Below are 13,039 nucleotides of genomic sequence, written 5' to 3'. Positions count from 1 at the left end.
AGTAACTGACATTTTCTAGATTATAAGGAGATGTGAGAAACTGCTTGTTTTGAAATGTTTTGAATTCTGTTCCTTCTACTGCTAACTTGGTTTGGTCTCCCATCTGTAAACTATATAATCAAGTAGCAACGATGAGCCCTAACATTTGTTATGTGCCATGTGCCAGGTAACATACACACACGACATGACCCCTGCCTCAAGAAGCTTGCAGTATAGTACGGGATACATATAAGACATTAAATTATAATTCGGCACAAAAATCAACTGACTTACAAGTTATGGCATTGGCTTATAGAAGAATGATCCTCACTGCCTGCTGTAAGAGGTAAAATCTGAGTAGGGGGTTCTGGGGAGCTTCTGCAGAGCAAGGGTTCTAGAAGATACAGAAGAGATGGTTAGAGAAGGAAGGAAGAGGAATTTTTATTTTCTTCTCCTCCCCCTCTTCCTCCTTCTCTTCTTCCTTCTTCTTCATCTTTTTTTTTTTAGAGGTGGGGTCTCACTCTATTTCTCTGGCTGGACTCAAACTTCTGGGCTCAAGTGATCCTCCCACTTCAGCCTTAAGCCAGGTAGGACTACAGACATGCAGCACTGTTCCCAGTTAGGAACAGGAATTTTTAAATGGAGGAGAAAGCATGTGGAAATTCGCCAAATCAAGAAATTTCAAAGAAAATAATCATCTTCAAATATGTAATATAATTACATGATTTTTAAATTAATTGTTATTGTTTTAAATCAAATTCTTATGCTAGAGAACTGTATCATTTTTCAGGTTATTGTGAGGAGGAGGCATGGGGCCATGACTCTTGGAATAGTCATTATTTTTTTAATTGCCTTTCAAAAGTTATTTGTCGATTTTGGCATTGACCCATCTCCCTTTCCTTATGCAGTTCTCAAGCAAAACTAAAAAAAACCTGACACTCCCAGTATTCTTCAAAATCTATTTTTTGCTCCTTTGTTAGAGCATAAATGAAGAAGGCGTTCTCTGTTCCTTTTGTTAGAGAGGGCTCAACTTACCAATAAAATATCCAGTCATTTGAAACCAGGTATCAGCAATTCAGTAGTACCAGTTTCTCTATCTTTTTCTTACATCTGGTGTTTCGTTTGCCCTCTAGCTTGATCTCAGATTAGTCTGTTAGACAAGAAGCAGTCCTGTTTCTGATGGATGGTGGGTATGGTTACGGTAGTTTTGGAATATATTTGGCTAAGCTGGAAGTATGCTTCCCAGAATTTCCTTCCTCTTTGATTTGAGGTTTGCCCCAGGAGTAGCCCCAAGAATTTGAATGTTGGCCTGCCTTACTAGGTTGGGGAAGTTTTCCTGGATGATATCTTGCAGAGTGTTTTCCAACTTGGTTCCATTTTTCCCATCACTTCCAGGCACACTAATCAGATGTAGATTTGGTATTTTCAGATAATCCCATATTTTTTGGAGGCTTTGTTTATTTCTTTTTACTCTTTTTTCTCTAGACTTCTCGCTTCATTTCATTCATTTGAAATTCAATCGCTGATACTCTTTCTTCCAGTTGATAGAGTCGGTTACTGAAGCTTGTGCATTTGTCATGTAGTTCTTGTGTTATGGTTTTCATCTCTGTCAGTTCTTTTAAGGTTTTCTCTGCATTGATTATTCTAGTTATCCATTCATCCATTCTTTTTTCAAGTTTTTAGTTTCTTTGCACTGGTTACATAATTCCTCCTTTAGCTCTGAGATGTTTCATCAACTGAAGTCTTCTTCTCTCAACTCATCAAAGTCATTCTCCGTCCAGCTTTGTTCTGTTGCTGTCGATGAGCTGCATTCCTTTGGAGCGGGAGATGTACTCTGATTTTTTGAATTTCCAGCTTTTTCTGCACTGCTTTTCCCCCATCTTTGTGGTTTTATCTGCCTTTGGTCTTTGATGATGGTCACGTAGTGATGGAGTTTTAGTGTAGGTGTCCTTTCTGTTTGTTAGTTTTCCTTCTAACAGTTGGGACCCTCAGCTGTAGGTCTGTTGGAGCTTGCTGGAGGTCCATTCCAGACCCTGTTTGCCTGGGTATCAGCAGCCTAGGTTCAGTTGAAAATGCAGTAATCACCTGTCTTCTGTGTCGCTCACGCTGGGAGCTGGAGGCTGGAGCTGTTCCTATTTGGCCATCTTGGGTGCACCCCACACTGTCTTTCTTGCATAAAACATATCTATAGAGATCAGGTAAGTTTTTTGCTTTAATTAGAGTAAAAACCTAAAAACATCTTCAACGCAATGTGAATGCAGAATTATTTTAGTTTTTATGATTTTCCTCAAATCTTTTATAGTTGTTTCACTACAGCCTGATTTGACAACAGTGCTTAAACTTATATTTTATTTGTTGATGTATTATTTAAATTATATAATTGATATTGTGTGACTACCAGTAATGCTTGCGTGAACATATTTGGAAACAAAACCCAGTTGCTCCTTGTTAAGTGTATAACTCAGCTGGTAGCAACAGAAGTCCATGAGAGTTTTAGAGTAGCCTACTAGCCTGAAGCATTCAGTATGCAGTGGGAATTAATCAATATATGTTACAGACGCAATGAAGAGTTTCAGTTAATGTGGTGAATTGGTTAAGTGGAGGTTGGCTAAAAGAGTTTCTGCTTTATAATATGATGTATTTCTTGCTCTTCAATAAATTGCAAAATAGTAGCCAATTCTATCTGAATTGATTAATTCTACTCTACACTACACACTATCATAATACCTGTAATACTTTATTTCCCTAACATCTAAATCTACTAAACGGTGAACTTCTTGAGGGCAGATGTTGTCCTTGGTAGATGGTTTGGTGAATATATTTTTAAAAACATAGCATGAGAAATGAAATGAAAAAGGGAGAGAACAAAGTGTGGGCTGATACAGAACAACAAATTTCAAAAACAATTCTGCAATATTGGTACTATAAAATGTATCACTTAAATGATATCTGATAACTCATAGTCAGTGGTTATTGGAAGGCCAGTAGGGGTTGGAAATAGAAAGCAGGCTAGTTCTCAATATCTGCAAATTCAAAACAATAACAACTTTTGAATGCAAATTTTAGCCCTGTCTATAACGTTTTCATTGAATACATCTGATTCTGTTTTAGAACAATGATAAAATGGTTTTGTATTAGGCTTTGTTAATACAAATTAAATAGTTATTCCCATCAGAAACTATTCTGTAATTATTATGTTTCTTCACTAGATGGTGCTTGTGAGCCAACGAGAAGAAAAAGATTCACGTTTATGGTTTATTCACTTAAGGGGATATGAGAAATTTGTGAATTAAATAGAAAAACACAATGAAAAATTAGAACACTTTAAGACAGACTTTTTAGTTAAGTTAAACTACTTGGAGAAAACCTCATATTACTTTCTGGTAAAAATGTTAAATTCTTGGAAGAAAAAAAATACCCATTAAGACTATTACAATCGTCAAATTCTGAATGTTTTGTGGGCTGACTGTATAATCCTAATGAATTAAAAGATTCTCTTTACTCTCCTTAAAATATAACATTAACCTTTGATTGGGAGCAAAATCATTTAAATTTTTACCATGATGAGATTATAGCTTCATTACCTAATGTTATCTTGTGAAATGGGTTGTTGTCTAGATTTCTAATGCTGTCTGATAGGCCATATTCCTTTACTTTTATTCAGGGATATTAAAGAGTAGAGGTTAAAAGGAAAATCGCTGGAGTCATACTACCTGGGTTTAAACCCCAGATCTTTCACTTACTAGCTGTGAAATCTTGGTAGTTCACCTCCCTAACCTTCCTTTCCCTCATCTTACAAAATGCAGTTGTCATAATTTCTACCTCATAAGATTGTTGTGAGTTAATATATGTAAAAGACTTAGAACCATGCTTGGCACATTAGTAGATATTCTAAAAATGTTAGCGATCGTGACTTTTTCATGTTTCACTTACAATGAAAACTGATTTATCGCAACTCACAAAACAATCAGTGGAAATACTAATTTAATTTTGTGCTTCTTTCTTTCCTTTCTCTTATTCTAGTATTCTAACCTATTACTATTATACCTCTATATATGAAAGTGACTTATATTTTATTAAGGGTATCTTTCATTAGAAGCAATCATGGACTTTGGGATAGCTTAACTTCTGCATTCCAGGAAGAAATGGGTTTGTTTTAACATTATAATCCCTGGGAATGAGCTACTGCAGTGACCACTAGAAAACCTTTGCCAGCGGAACAACTCCTCCTCCTCCTCCTCCCCCTCCTCCTCCTCCTCCTCCTCTTCTTCTTCTTCTTCTTCTTCTTCTTCTTCTTCTTCTTCTTCTTCTTCTTCTTCTTCTTCTTCTTCTTCTTCTTCTTTCTTCTCCTTCTTCCTTTTTTATTGAGACACAGTCTTGCTCTGTCTTCTAACCTGGAATGCAGCTCACTGTAACCTCAAACTCCCGGGCTCCGGTGATCCTCCTGCGTCAGCCTCCTGAATAGCTAGAACTACAGGCATGTGCCACGATGAGGAAATTGGGGTCTGCAGAGGTTAAATAACTTTTCCTTGAAGACGCAGTCATTGAATGGTGGAGCTAATACTGAAACCCAATTCTGCCTGACTCCAGACCCAGCATTTAGTTGTTCTTTTGAGACGTCGGTTCAAACAAAAACATTGAGTTGATTCTGGAAGTATAAGCAGTGCCCTAAATGACACATTTCCTAATTGGTCTTTCCTGTTGAGACATTAACTTGTCAACATAGGGTATTATCCTTCATTGGTTCCTTGCATGCCTGGATAAAGAATCAAATTGTCCTTCATAATTTCAAGATGATACCATGACATGTGAGCCTGTGGCTGAGAAAAACCAGCCTCTGACAAGCAGTTCTTTCCACATCTGTATACATGCAGATTGCTCTTTGGTTTGTGGCTCAACCCTTGCTTCTGTATGTTGTTCTGCCAAAGTGTGGTTAGCTGAAGCTCAGTTTGAAGAAGGCTATACTGTCATGGATCCTATATATTCACCAGGGATATATATATATATTCACCAGGATATATAATGTCCTATATATTCACCTCTGTTCTTGTCCTTAGCCATTTCTAGCTTTGTCACCCATTGGATTGCAGAATCTTCAGATATCTTTTGGCCTCCCAGGATTTATATGGGAGAGCTGTTTAGTGTGATATGGTCCGTTTTTAATACATGCCTGGTTCATTAGACACAAATTGTATGAATCACTCTTTCAAGACTGGTGACTGAATGAACTGCCGGCTCTTATGGTTGGTTATTGCGTCTTGCCATTTACTGTTCTCAGGTCTGGGTTGATTTTTCATGGGACAGGAGATGGTGGCTATGTGTTAGAGTTACAGAGGAGTTTGGTCACTCATCCTTCCTGTTTTATAAACTTAGTTTTGGTTAGATGCTTCACTCCCCTTTCAGGGCCCACCAGTATGTAATTCTTATCTAATCACCCTATGACCAATTGTATATGTAGAAGAATAAGTGGTGGCTGGGATTAGGGGGTGCAGTTAGTGACAAGCAGGTCATGATGTCTTAGCACTCACCACAGCAGAAAGCAGCTGCAGTAAGCTCATCTCCTATGCACAGCATCATTCCTCCTCTTCCTCCCCTCACAACTTTTTCCTTCTCCTTACTTCCTCCTCCTCCTCTTTCTGAATAACATTTATTGACTGTATACTATAAGTTAGGGTTTTACAAGCTCAGAACTATTAATTTTTGGTCCAAAAAGTCTTTGTGTGAAGGACTGTCCTGTGGATGATAGGATATTAGGAACATCCTTGAGTTTTACCTACTAGATAACAGTAGCAGTCTCCCCACCTCCCCAGTCATGATAATAAAAAATGTCTCCAGATGTTACTAAAAGTCCCTTGGGGGCAAAATTACCCCCTAGTTGAGAATCACTGGTCTAAGGGAATTATATGATTTAATCTTCATAATAAATCTATGAAATAAGTAGAATCACTTACTATTTCCAATTTTACCGGTAGATAAATGGAGGTATATAATGTTTAGGAATTTGTTCAGGATAATACAAAGAGTAATTTCTGGAGCAGAGATAATAGTGCAAATCTAACTTCAGAACTGGATATTTTACCTATATGCCATACTCACTATTACTATATGGATGCTGGGTTCTCTGATTTATCTAGGAACTGTATCTTCTGATAAACTACTGTTCAAATTGAAATTATTTCATTCCAGACTTTAACTAGTTTGAATTACTAAATAGACGGCATTTTAAAAAATGATTCTACATCTTTGCAATTCCTTTGGTGTAGATTAACTTTGCTCCCTCTCTCCATCTAGGGAAAGCAAATTAATCCTTACAGTCTGAGAAATATTGTCACCTCTTCTATGATACTAGACCTGGCCACCACTCATATATCTACCCATTCCCATTCCAACAAGATGCCACAGTATTTTGTATTTATAGGTAGAACATGGATATAACAGTAAGTGAGCTTGAAAAACACATACTATATAAGGGTAGAGATTTTGAAATTTACTTTGAAGAGACTAAATAGGTCCCTGGTTTAAAAGATGCATCCTCTTCATCCTACTTAGATCTTGACCTCTGTACCTGGTCACACATCTGTATGGACACACTGTAGTGTCTAGATAGTAGTAGTAACGTGAACATCCTCCATCCCTCACTTGCACTGAACTGTGGTACTCTGTGCCTGGCCACACTGCCTTGGAAAGGTCTTCCTCTTCCTGCTTGGGAGTTTGTGTTTCATGGCCCATCTCCTATACCCCTTATTCATCTTCTATAGACCACTCTGTGGTTGGACTCCTCATGTCAGACTATCCTATTGCATCAATATCCTTCTCACTACATTTGGACTCTGATAGCCCATGCTGAATTTCTCTCCCACATTGATCCCCTCTTTACCCTGCTTGGACTGTGATTTTTATTCTGGGCCACTCTTCTGTATGGATGCCCTCCTCATCCCACTCCGCCTCCCCTCAATAAAGCTCTAACTCTTCATGCTGTATATAAGAGACAATAGTTCAGGGGAGAGGTTGGGAAAGAAGAGCATGAAAGTATAGATGGAATTTATATATTTGAGCTCACCTAGGAGAGAGCAGAAGAGGTCTTAGTACTTCTATCTTTATAGTTTTAGAAGATAAGGAAAAAACAGCAAAGGAGACTGAATAAACAGCCCCGGAGGTAGAAAAAAAACTGAGAGAGTGATGCCTCATAAGCCAAGGGAGGGAAACATTTTAAGAAGAAAATGTTATTGACTCAGTAGAGACAAAAATTCGTGATGGTGGAAGAGAGTAGGAGTAACTGCAGAAGCAATATCCTTGACTAAATGAGAGCAGATGGGAACCATCCGCAAGTGGAGGAGTCGGCCCCCAGTAGGATCTTGGGTGGTTCACCATTTTTAACTGGCAGGATGGCAGGGTATATAGAGTGGCAGTTGTGGTGGGGAAAACAGGATGTGGAAGTTACTTTTCTAAAGGGTTCTACTTTTTGGTGAGCTTGGAACTAAGGACAGAGCTGAAGGCAGAAGAGGTGTTTGTAGTTTGAAGTGAGATGTGAGAAATAGATTTTTGAGTGTAGGACAATAGGGAAGTGATAATTGCTAGGCAGTATCAAGAGTATTTTTTTATTTTAATTATTTTTAGCTTACTAGAAATAAGTGTAAAGTGAGATCTGTTGCATGGTGGTTTGCTATTCTCCAACAACATTGAGGAATTTATGAAAGGAACAAGAAAATTGAGAGCATATGGAAAAGAGTGAATTTAATGATGGGTCTTGGAATTGAAGTTGGGTAATGAAGGAAAAGAAGACAGGAGTAGGGTGAGAGACAGTGTAAAAGTGGTAGGGTCAGTAGATTGGAGGTCCTGTATTGGTAAAAGAATTGTTGAAAGGGCATTGGACGGGGTGCATTAGAATCATATGAGATGTTGATTGGAGAAGGGAATGCTAGAAAATTAAGATAATGGAGGTGTTGCAATGATTGGTTATGCTATTCCTCTTGCTTGGAAAGTCTCCTCAATACCTTTCATTTGGTAGTGCTTACTTGACCTTTTGGATTTAGCCTCTCTTGTCCTCTCTTACTTTGGTTTACATGCTGTTTTTATATTCTTCTAGTACTCTTAGTGTGTACATTTATCATAGCAACTTTCACAGTTTCTTGTAAAATTTTAATTTACTTGTTTGTTTTCCTAGCTTATTTATTTATTTTTTGTTTTGTTTTGAGACACAGGCTTTTGTCTAATTTATCTTTAAGTTCCCAATGATCAGCATAGTGCCTGACATGTATTAGGTGTTTAATAACTTTTTGGTGAAAAAAATGCATGAATGACAACAGCCTAATTGAATTCATAACAACCTAAATCTACAGAGTTGGGGACTATGGATTATGAGACTCATTTTGTTTATCTTCCTTCTTTGTGGATCTTCCTAGTTCAGACATATTTGAAACTTACCTCCTTGGGTGTCTGTCCTTAGGATAATCAGGACTTACCTTTTTTATCCAGAACTTGCCTTTGCTTGATGAGGAGACTAGCTTATTTCTCACTCATCTGACCCTGAAGCAAGATGTCAGAGCTTATCAAAGATCTGGGTTTCTTGATTTCAAGTCCCATGTCTCTCTCATTGTGCTGTTTAGTATTGCTGCTTCAAGTAAGTTTAATATGATACCTAGAGGTAAAGACATCTTGAGTTTATGCAGAACCTTTAAACAAAAGTCTTATTTTAAGTTTTACTAAATCTCACAACTCTGTGAAGTACGAAGAGATAGAAATGGACATTCCCATTCTACAAGTGAAGAGATGATTGCACAAAATATTTGAGCTACCAACTCAAGGACGTACAATAAGAGTTCATATTATGTTAAAATTAGTCTCTTCTTTGGCTGTTAGTACTATGTCTTACACATAGGAGTTACTCAAAAAATGTTTCTTTCAGATAATGATATTTAATGATGATGAGAAGCCAAATAAAAGGATTTTTAGTTCTGAGTTTTTTATTGATGCTTAATATTTGTAGATATTTGGTATAAGTGATATTTTGTTAATACATATGGAATACACATGCATGGAATGTGTAACAATCAAATCAGTGTATTTAGTATATTCATCACCTCAAGTATTTATCATTTCTATGTGTTGGGAATATTTCAAGTCCTCTCTTCTAGCTACTTTTAAATTTAATTTTTATGGGTAAGTATATATTTTGTGGAGTATATGAGAAGTTTTGATATAGACAGTGGCTGCTTATGGGGGAACCCGTTCTAGGGATCATGCAAATGCATGGCATATCCACTACTGTGGGTGATGGTGTTGTTCTCAGTGGCTTTCACTTTGGACCTGGTGGCAGCAGCCAGAAGTGGTGGAAGCTGTGGATGGGAGATATCAAAGGAGCTTTAGGGATGGGGAGATGAGGGGATGGTTGGGCTTCAGAACAGATGAAATCTGGTAGGGGCTGGGCTCTCAATACGGCGCTTTGCTGTAGCTGCTTAGGTCTTGGGCAGTGTAAAGGACCCAGCATGAACTCCCTCTCTGTAGCGACACCTTTGTGTGTTTCCAGGCAGCTCCCTATGTTAGTCTCAGTCAATGAAGATCGAAGGACTGTCTTATGGTGAGGATTATAGGAGTCCACAGAATGTAAACCGCTGGGATCTTTCCCTTACCCTTTCCCTGCACTAGGGAGCCTCTCTGGGCTCCCAGCTGTTCCTAGGACAGCAGCCTGCCTTGCTTCCCTCTCCTTCCTTGCTTTAGGTGGTTCCTGTCACTTCTCTGTTAATTCTAGTGTTCTCTCTTAGAAATCTATTCGAAGTATTCTACTCACTACTTTGGTTCTTCTCTGTGGAAGATGCGAGTGCCAGATCCCTCTATTCAGTCATCTTGAAGCTCCTCCCACCCTAATCAATTCTGTTATTTTATAGTTATTTTTTCAATGATGTCTGTGTCTGTGATTACTATTATCATGAAAAAGAATTTGCTACTTGTCTAAATTTAAAAGTTATTTCCAAATTCTTGACAATATTAATTTTATTAAGTTGAAACGCTGTGAAAGTATAGGTATTCATATATATATTTTCTCTACATATGAATATATTCAAAAATATGTGAATATATAGCTTTCAATATATTTTCATATATTTTATGAATATATTTCAATATATATTTCAATATATTCATACATTAAAAAACATATATGAATAAATTGGGCCTATATATACTCTAAATAGTGGAATAAATTAGGCTCATATATACTCTAAGTAGTGGAATAAAAATATAAATAGTGGAATAATTGGGCTTATATATACTTTAAATAGTGGAATAAAAATATAAAGCCAACACAACAGCACCAAATTAATTTGTTCTAAGTGAAGTGGGAAGTTTACTTAGATTAAAAGTTGGATAAATATAAAAACATACCCAGAATATTTTGGAAAAAATATAATACTGGTTTTGTGACTTTGAAGTGCCTAGAAATACTAGGCTACTAACTGAGGCTGCTAAAATACTGCTCAGGAAAGATTCTCAGGGGATTTGCATTAAATTTATGGATCAGAATATTTAACACAATTACAATGTTAGTCTGTGAATAAATGAGTGGTGATACATTCTTCAGATTTGATTTAAAAACAAAACAAAGCAAGAGCTAACAACTTTGAAGAATTTATATTTGATATCAATTGACTTATTCATTCATCAAAGATTGATTGCTTATGTATGGCAGGATGTAGGTTAAGGCACTGGGGATACAGAGATGAATGAGATATAGCCTTTACTAACTTAGAGCTTGTGTTTTTATTCTTTGATAGATAATATGCTTAAGAGCTTATGCATTAATTATAATGCAGAATCCTTAATACAAATGAATGATAAAGACTAATGGTTAAGAGGAAGAGTTCGAGAATCTGACTGACTGACCTGTTATACCAATTTGTCTATGTACTAGCTATGTGAACTCCAGGAAGAATTGAGCTCTTTAAGTCTCAGTTTCCATGTTATACAGTGGAAATAGTAGTAGTATCCTTTTTTTAGGGTTATCAGGATAATACTAGTTAATGCATTTTAGGCATTTATTAATACATGTTGAATGCTCAATATATATTAGCTATTTTTATTATTACTACAAACTTCTACAAAGTGTTTTCAGAATACCAAAGGAGCAACTAACTGAAGACATAGCTACACTGTTAGCTTGTTCCATAAATGGTAAGTTTGCAAAACAATAAGTAAAAGCCTATCTAAATTATTACACATCATAAGTGACCATGTTAATAAATTGAAAAAGTTACATTACATAAAAATGGCAGTGTAGAATTGGGATATACAATAACTAAGGAGAATCAATTATGTACATGATACAAAGGAAAAAGTATATGTACTTTAGAGTTGAGATAATGGATTAGCACATGGGCATAGGCCAAAGGAATTGCACACCAGTCTGGGCAGGCATTGATGGGAAGAAACCAAAGTCATGTGGCAAAGGAACTGATGGAAATTTCATGAAATGGTAGTAGGAAATAGAGAATTGCAATTTACACTGAACAACTGATTGTTCTCTTCACCCAAGGCATTTTCAAAAATGTAATTTTGCCTTTTGTTTGTAGAGTTAGATACCCATTTCTTTTTTTTCTTTTTTTATTGTACTTTAAGTTCTAGGGTACATGTGCCCAACGTTCAGGTTTGTTACATGTGTATACATGTGCCGTGTTGGTGTGCTGCACCCATCAACTTGTCAGCACCCATCAACCCATCATTTACAACAGGTGTAACTCCCAATGCCATCCTTCCTACCTCCCCCGTCTCCACAATAGGCCCCAGTGTGTGATATTCCCCTTCCCATGTCCAAGTGATCTCATTGTTCAATTCCCACCTATGAGTGTGAACATGTGGTGTTTGGTGTCTGTTCTTGTGATAGTTTGCTGAGAATGACGGTTTCCAGCTGCATCCATGTCCCTACAAAGGACACAAACTCATCCTTTTTTATGGCTGCATAGTATTCCATGGTGTATATGTGCCACATTTTCTTAATCCAGTCTGTCACTGATGGACATTTGGGTTGATTCCAAGTCTTTGCTATTGTGAATAGTGCCGTAGTAAACATATGTGTGCATGTATCTTCATAGCAGCATGATTTATAATCCTTTGGGTATATACTCAGTAATGGGATGGCTGGGTCATATGGTATTTCTAGTTCTAGATCCTTGAGGAATTGCCACACTATTTTCCACAATGGTTGAAACAGTTTACCATCCCACCAACAGTGTAAAAGTGATCCTATTTCTCCACATCCTCTCCAGCACCTGTTGTTTCCTGACTTTTTAATGATTGCCATTCTAACTGGTGTGAGATGGTATCTCATTGTGGTTTTGATTTGCATTTCTCTGATGGCCAGTGATGATGAGCATTTTTTCATGTGTCTGTTGGCTGTATGAATGTCTTCTTTTGAGAAATGTCTGTTCATATCGTTTGCCCACTTTTTGATGGGGTTGTTTGTTTTTTTCTTGTAAATTTGAGTTCTTTGTAGGTTCTGGATATTAGCCCTTTGTCAGATGAGTAGATTGCAAAAATTTTCTCCCATTCTGTAGGTTACCTGTTCACTCTGATGGTAGTTTCTTTTGCTGTGTAGAAGCTCTTTAGTTTAATTAGATCCCATTTGTCAGTTTTGGCTTTTGTTGTCGTTGCTTTTGGTGTTTTAGACATGAAGTCCTTGCCAATGCTTATGTCCTGAATGGTATTCCCTAGGTTTTCTTCTAGGGTTTTTATGGTTTTAGGTCTAATATTTAAGTCTCTAATCCATCTTGAATTCACTTTCATATAAGGAATAAGGAAAGGATCCAGTTTCAGCTTTCAACTTATGGCTAGCCAGTTTTCCCAGCACCAGTTATTAAATAGGGAATCCTTTCCCCATTTCTTGTTTTTGTAAGGTTTGTCAAAGATCAGATGGCTGTAGATGTGTGGTATTATTTCCGAGGGCTGTGTTCTGTTCCTTTGGTCTATATCTCTGTTTTGGTACCAGTACCATGCTGTTTTGGTTACTGTAGCCTTGTAGTATAGTTTGAAGTCAGGTAGCATGATGCCTCCAGCTTTGTTCTTTGGGCTT

This window comes from Macaca nemestrina, chromosome 6, assembly GCF_043159975.1.
Source record: "Macaca nemestrina isolate mMacNem1 chromosome 6, mMacNem.hap1, whole genome shotgun sequence".
Lineage (NCBI taxonomy): Eukaryota > Metazoa > Chordata > Mammalia > Primates > Cercopithecidae > Macaca > Macaca nemestrina.
This window is presented reverse-complemented; position numbering follows the sequence as displayed.